Source organism: Montipora foliosa, chromosome 10, assembly GCF_036669935.1.
Source record: "Montipora foliosa isolate CH-2021 chromosome 10, ASM3666993v2, whole genome shotgun sequence".
Classification (NCBI taxonomy): domain Eukaryota; kingdom Metazoa; phylum Cnidaria; class Anthozoa; order Scleractinia; family Acroporidae; genus Montipora; species Montipora foliosa.
The window spans coordinates 37,175,167-37,183,254 of record NC_090878.1 but is presented as its reverse complement, the minus strand read 5'-3'; the positions used below and the strand labels follow the sequence as shown (position 1 = coordinate 37,183,254).

The following is an 8,088-nucleotide window of genomic DNA, read 5'->3' as shown; positions in this document are numbered from 1 at the left end:
TTCTTCAGAGTTGACAAGCGAAAAACGTTTCAACAAAGTGAAATCCTGCTGACCGAGCTTTCATTACATAACACGTCACTCTTTTGCTAAATTAAACAGAAACCAGTTGTACGATGTAAACAAACAGTTTCTAATGTCAGTCAAATAAGGATATTGTTTGAATGTATTCGTATTTGCCTTCTATTATTTGTCTTTTTGCAACAGTGTAACGAGTAACAAAGACAGCTGCAAGCCTTTCGGCTTTCTGCGCAGCTTGTAAAAATTTCGCGGGAAAATCCAGCTGAGGTTTTTACAGGTAATTGGATTTTCAAAATGGTAAACATGAAATCACAATGTACACACTTGATCACGAAGTCCGATAAGAAACAACTTTGCTTTTGAGATGTCCTTTTGGTGATGTTAAGGACTACAATTGCACGATGTATAATAACATCTTGATATCCTTCAGTCAAAATTTGGCGGGAAATATTTTTCCCTGGGAGTTTTTATTGCATTCTTTACAGGCGACGTAATTCAATTTGCTTGTAGATACCAATTTTAACTCATCTGGTTCTTCATAACAACACAATAGGCTATTAGAGCGTAAGTGTACTTTTGAAATAAACTGCCGCACTTTTTTGATAGAGCCGCCCAAAAATCACAAAAATGCGGGTCAAGCTCATTAACGATTCAGCGCTGATTTTTAACACGACGTAGAAGTCGTATTTTTTAAGCGACGGCCATTTATCAAATCTTGAACAACTTAGTAGGGGACAAATATTATGTCAAACATATGAAAACTTCAGGAGGCCCTACAAAATGTCTTTAAGGACCATAAAAAGTTGACTGAAATTTCTATTATTTTAGGCCGCTGGAATGCCCAAAATCAGTGAATATTTATATCTCGAAGAAGAAAGAACTTCTGCGTCTGCAAATATGACCGTTACTACTCTTTTCAGGTAGGTTTTACGCTGTGAAAATGTAGAGGTAAACGGTCGACCTCGATCTTTTGCTCGTGCCCGGTTTTCTCTGACAATAACACTTAAATGGTTTCGTGTTTCTCTCGGCGTGCGTTTTAGGTGCTGGTAAATGTGTAAAAAGTAATTACCGAGAATTCCAAAGCAACACCTCGATTATACGAAGGTGCGAACTTAGATCTTCAGTTACAGTTAATGACAAGCCATGGGTAGATTCAATCTACCCTTAGCCTAATTTGCATTTTTTTTTTCGTGGGCGAAGCTCATGTTATATTTCTCAAAATCACCGAATTGATATAATCTATTTTTGTTTGGATTGAAATTCGTAATCCCTTGGTTATCCATGGCTTGGAAAATTGTTTTGATCTTGCGCTTTGAGAAAGTTATAATTGGAGTATGTTTATTTACAATTTTATTAAATGTTTTATAGAACGATATGAAGATCTCATCTATCATTTATACCTGGTCTCTCTATGATTAAATTTCAATCAATTGTGGCAAATTCATCAAAAAGGTGTCAGAACAAAAATGCGAGAAATCACGCTTCTTGATTTGCCTTCGTTTGATTCTATCTATTGTCGATGCCAGGATACAAAACTGCGAAAAGTGGTCGCTAACATCTGCAATAAGGTTGCCACTTACAATAAACTGATCCCGGGATTATAAACAAAATATTGTCAGTAAGACTGGCTGAAGTTCTGTAAACCCGTGTTGGTTTATCAATCGTCGGAATGAGATAACAACCTAGCACACATAAATTCTTAACTGCTGCAGAATATTTCTCCACTGCGCCTCCTCAATATATTTAAGAAAATTCTCCGGTGAATTGCCGGTTGTCAATATATATGCGATTCCACAAATTACATTTTTCTTTTAAGGGAAGCGCATTTCGATCCATAATGCTTGGTAAGATTCATTCGAAGTTGCTTCTGGGGTTATGTAATCAAGCGTCTCGTCAATAAAAAGACCAGTACCTCCACACGCTAGCGAAAAGCAGCAATCTTTTGGTTTAGAGAACAACGCGAACAAGCACCAATGGCCAATTCTTTCAAGTTTCTATCTTCAGTTAAAAACTATTCGGTCCGTACCCATGCATCCAGTTGCAAGATAGTTCGCCCGTAATGTGCAACGTGAACAAGATTAAATAATCGCGAAATTGACTTACGATAGCACTGGTTTTCGCTACCGACTGAGCCGGAGTCGGAGTCGTAATCAGAAACGCAGAGCGATACCATCTAGTGAAAATCAAGTCGGAGTCGGAAGCAGAATACCGATTCCTCTTCTGATTCCACCGCTTACGATCCAGTGAAAACTGCATTGTCGGAGTCGGAAGCAGAAGCTGAAGAATAAACCAATCACAATGCTACATTCCAGGCATTGTGATTGGTTGGTTCTCTTCTGCTTCCGACTCCGACAATCTAGTTTTCACTGGATCATAAGCGACGGAGTCATAAGCGGAGTCGGAAGAAAATGGGAACGTTCTGATTCTTTCGTCGAGCTTATGACTCCGCTTAATCACGACACCGACTCTGACTCCGTCGCTTGTGAAACCAGCCTTACGTCATATTCTTTACGTGACGTTTTCATTGAGGTTGTCGTTGCCCTTGCTTAATGAAACTCCCCAGTGTTGCGTCCAATACTGCTTGGAGGAGAAGTGGTTTGCACTGAGCGGAATGATTTACTATTGTTTCGTTTTTTGCTAATTTACTTGGATTCGAAAGTGGGCACCAATGGCCACGATTCTAAATGACCGAGCATTGACATGTTCAATATTCGCGATAAACAAAACCAAAGAATACATACTATAATGGCTATTTTATTGATCTCGACCAAGAGAAGATCTTTGGTTTTCATATTGGGTTAAATTATATAGCGTAATTAATTGTCAGGCCAAACTATATAAGTTGTACAGTGAAACACGGGGCCCGGTTTGCGTTAAATGTTGCAAGTGATGCTGAAAAATCAATCAATTAATTGATTAGTAATGGTAATTGAACTGAGTGGAGTGCAGTTTGGTCTGAAATCATACGTGTGATGAGCGCGCCGTGCGAGTTCGATTTGAAATCACAAGTATAATTTTAGACCAAAATTGCACGACACGAATTTCATGCATTTGCCACTTTATTGGCACCCCGGAAATACATTTTTGTGATGTCACATTAACTGGTCAGTGTTCATCAACATAAGCTTTCGAGTTCTGAAGGTTCTGAAGTGTGTTCTTAGAGTTCCATACGATATAACAAAAAAAAAAAAACAATAATGCTACTAAAGGTGAGCTGTAACTGCAACTTTAATGTTAACAAAACAATAAGCGAGAAGACTATCAAGAAAGTATGCTAGATGACCCTGGCTTATCAGCATGTTGTGTCTTTTACCCTGAATCGGTACAATCTCATATTCACTAAGCGAAGTGTCTTGTTCTTACAGGCGATTTCTGTCGCTGAAACGATGCATACTCGACTTAATTTTTGACGGTCGAAACACTCACGAAATTTTTGCTCACTTTAAAACATCTTTAAAAGAATATTTTGTCAGCCACAAATTTTCTAAGGATTCCATTTGCCTTTTAAGGTAAGTTATTTTGACCATTTTCTCCTCTTTTACCAAGTTTACGCGTTTTACTTCGGCAGGCGAATTAAGTGTAGCCTCCGCTCTCTTTCCGTGACGTTTTCCTCCCTATCTCCACTTCTTTGCGATGATCTTCTAAATAGGGAGTTTAAAGGCCCTGTCAACATTTTCCTCAACAGCGACGTTGAAACGTTTGCCCCGCCCCCCACCCACCCCCCTTTCAACCGTGTTGCAACATGTTTAATCGAAGTTGAATCGAAGTTAAAACAGTTTGCCCATCCCAGCACTCAACATCGTTCAACAAAATCAAACGGATATTGACGCAAATGTTGAAGCCGTTTGACCGGGCCTTTATGTGATTCCATAGAAATAGAACTTGTCATAGATTTCCGATGAAACTTCGCGCTCTGTTGTATCATGTCAAGGAGATGATAATAACGTAATAAAAAGAGGAGAGTCACCGTCCTCGTTTCCATGGTACGAGACTGACAAATACGGCTATTTTAGCCACTTTGACAATTGCAGTGCATCCCCGATGTTGGCCAAATTGAGCTCGTTTTTATTAATGCAATCCATGATATAAAGCGGAGCGTGGTGTCATTCTATGGTAAATTCACTTACGTACCTGAAAAAATGTACTTGAATCGCTTTGGGATTACCTATCACTCCAAAATAGATTTAACTTGAGCGTGGGCTGTTCGACTCGTAATGGATCCTTTTGTGCAATTTTATGAAATTGCCAAAAAACTGGCCATTGACTATTTCACCATCCCATAATGCAATACTTTTTTTGGGGGGGAGGGGGCGGTCTTTACATAAAAACAATACAAGTTAATTACTCTTGGGACGGTATTATGCTTCAGTGAACTGGATATCGATTGTTTTAATGCAAATAACCCCCCAAAACGAATTGTATTATGGGATTGGTGAAAAAAGCGAATGGATTTTTGCTGATTTTTTTACCACTCCACGAAGACACCATTCGCAACAAAAATAGCAGCCTGTGTAGCAAGCGTTCCTGTTGTTAAAAGAAGAGAACCGAAACAATTTTCTGCAAACTGGCCGCGCGAAAGTTGGGGCAAGAGACTGAGGGAACGCTTACAAGAAGACCCCCTATTTTTGAAAAACGCCCACCCTTTCTTGACATGCGCTGGCTGACGTCTTATCAACAAATTAGCCAATAACAGACAACCTTGTTAACACATGTCGACTTCCGTCAAAACAAACCGAGGCACTGAGGAGACACTGAGCGATCATTGCAGAATTTGTCAGTGTGATTTTAACGTTGAATTTGTAACGGCAGCTTCTCAGCCGGGTAAGAATGGTTATGTTTCTTCCAAGAATTTTTTTTAACCATCGAAAATAACAGCCAATTTTCAAAACGTGTAACGTGTTTAGGAACGTAACTCGTACAGAGTTCGATGGGTAGTAAGCTGCTAAATGCTAAACTCCCCCAAAGCAGACCATGAAACCATTCAAGAAGTTTTAGTTGCGATTTTTAACTAGGGGCGATTTCAGGGCGACTTGCTGGCTATTTCTTTGTGCAGAGTGGTTGACGAAATGAATCATACTATTAGAATCTCCTCGCTAGTTTGATCAAATCATCACGAAATCGTAGATGAAATAGCAAATAAAAATACTGACCGTGCAAATGAGCCGCTTTCTTCTCACAATAAAAGAAGATTTAACAGGGGAGCTATGTAATTGTCTTCATCTTGTCTCAGTTCATGATGTAGGGCTCAAGCTTACATTGGGCAAGGTAAGCAGAGAATTTGACGACTACAATACAGTTTATTTCCTTGACCCTGAAACCGAATCATAAGGGCAAGATAAAACGTTCTGCAAACTTAATCTGTCTAGTGGATTCAGAGCCACCGTAAATCACAGAATTAAGGTGGCTCTGAATCCGCCAGGCAGAGCTCTTTTAAACTCTGCAGAAAGTTTCATCTTGCCCTTCTGATTACTTTTCAGGGTGTCAGTTTCAGGGCTTCCCCATTGCCACGGGGACATATTATGTCACAATTATGACTGCATATTGTTCAGCAATAATCCATGTTTCATTTGGTACCACAATATTGCTAATACATGATAAAGCGTTGTAGTGCCGATCCTTCTAATAAAGCATTGCTTGGAAACGTTAAAACTGTTTAGCGCCACCTTCAGATTTTTCCGAATCCTGTTGTCAAAACGGCCATTACATCTACACAGCTAAAAAGATGGCGCATTGACAGTTCTTGTTCCCTTTTCAATGTAAAACCGAGACCCGATTCGCTCTTTAACACACGATTCAAAACCTTTCACATCTTCCGCCGTTGTCTTTGTCACGCTAGAACTAACAAGTAATATTTTGCTCGAAAATGTGTCACCTGTCAATCATTGTGACTGTGCAGTACCAATCAGAAGCCCCCGTTCGTGGACGAACGGGTTTTTCAAAAATAGGGGGTCTTCTTGGAAGCTTTCCCTCAGTCTCTTACCCCAACTTTCGCGCGGCCAGTTTGCGGAAAATCGTTTGGGAGCTATTCTTTCGAACAAGAACGTTTGCTACGCAGGCTACAAATATATGAAATAAAAAATGGGGTCACTGTACTCGTCCAGGACTGAGGAAATAACCATTCCTTGACGGATTAAGCTTGGCGCCAATGAAAATCCGCCATTTTATCAATGTGCCCGCGCTACTGCGCACGTTAGAGGTGTTTTTAAGTAAACTTTATGCTTCTTATATACGGTCCATATGTCACAAAAGCCAAACTAAAAAAAATTGGAAGAACCATATCTGATGCGACGGAATATTAGTCAGAGCACCATTTTCAGAATCCAAAGATTCAGCCTGAATTTGTCCCTCGTTAAGTCTACAGGGAGAGGTCATGAAAGTAAAAAAAATGTCAGGCCTTCCTCATTCTTCGCAATGAGGAAACACGTGCACGATGGTGGAATGCCGTAAGAACACCAAAGCGGTGCGCTGATCAGAAGCGAAAACCTGCCGGTTGCAAATTCCATCATGAAGACCCTAAAGGGAAGAAAGCCATTGCCGCGTACTCTATCCCGCAGAACTCAGTAAAAGAATGTCAACTTCTGACTTTGCCCGACTGAATATCTTGGCTATTTCGAACATACGACAGTATTTTGGGGGCGCAGGGGACTGGCAGCTTTTTGGAATGAGGGGGTCAGAGGAAAAGAATAATGGGCATTGAAGAAATAGTATTTTGTGCTTGTTAACGAGAGCGTGATACATTCCATGTGTATTTGTGTGTGTGGGTGCACCATGGCCATGGGCTGTTCTTGATTAAGGTCGTAGAAGGATCTTGTATTTCGGAGTTGTAGCAATTGTCGTGTTGTTCGACCGTCTTATAAAAAGTAGGAAAAATATAAATGTTAACCCTAGTACCTCATTATACAGTTAACTTAAACGTTTGACAGTTTGAGGAAACTCGAGCCAAAAAATTGGAATTCGCGACGAATTAATTAAACTGTCACCAAGAATTGAACGCAAATTTGTCGAACTGACAAATTAAAGAAAAACAGTAAAACTTCCAGCCTCTCAGGCAGTATTCTAAATACCTAAAAATATACTCTTGATATTTTGTATCTAAATTGAATTATTTAATCGAAACAACCGTATTCTACTGGCTCGAAGTCACCTTGGATAAATTTTAGGTAAAACCCTTTGCTCGATCAAGCACATGAAGAGGAAACCGAAACATTATTATTATTATGATTGCAGTAAAAAACGTCTGTATATATATTATTATTATTATTATTATTATTATTATTATTATTATTTAGTATAAATACACAGGTGATTATTGGTGATTATACAAAATCGCGCGCTCTCATTGGCTCGCTATCGCGGATCGATTATCAGCCGATAATCACCTCGACGGACAAAATGGTTGCCAGTAGTCACTGTAAGTGAAGATGATTTCGCGTTGAAACGTTTTTTTTTTTCTCTTTTTTTGAAATAATCAACCTCTGTATTTATACTAAAACAGTTATTTGCCTTAGGCTCAGTGATTATCGGTGACTATTGACCTCGACCTCGTCTCGGTGAATATTCACCGATAATTACTTCGCCTTCCGCGAATAATTGTTAAATATTACTGACGACATAAGAAGCGGCAAGCACAATTATAAGGCAAATTATGTGTTAAAATTTATTGATGCACTTTCGTTTTGACATGAAGTAAGGCAAACGTTTAAGACAAGTCTGGGTTAAACACAAAAACATTCTCCTTGCAGCTGGAGAGGAAGTCATCAACAAATATTAATTTAAACACAGCTTCTATTTTGTCTGTTAAGGTGAAATAGCACAATATTTTAGTCAGTTCCTCGCTTCACAATTCACTTTAGCGTTCTTTTCGAAGCGACTTCAATTCTCACAGGACTTTTTCAGGAAAAATAGTTTCCTCTTCTTTGTGCGAGCTACTGTAGTTGTCTTCAAGTTGATAATGTACTGATGACATTTGAAATTTTAAAGGCTAAATTTCAGACCCGTCTTTTTCAATAAACACTAGAATGTACTTTCATTACCTCATTACATATTACTTGAAAGCGGGAAACAGTTAAT

At 39.2% G+C, this 8,088-nt stretch overlaps 1 protein-coding gene across 1 annotated transcript in view; it reads left to right on the top strand.

The window, feature by feature from the left end:
• Positions 1-7,386: 7,386 nt before the first annotated feature.
• The window catches only part of LOC137973737 (substance-K receptor-like), a 9,094-nt gene continuing 8,392 nt past the window's right edge, over positions 7,387-8,088 (top strand). Inside the window, exon 1 of the mRNA XM_068820620.1 lies at positions 7,387-7,429. The gene's annotated coding sequence lies outside the window, so the exon portion shown is untranslated. The remainder of the gene's footprint in view (positions 7,430-8,088) is intronic.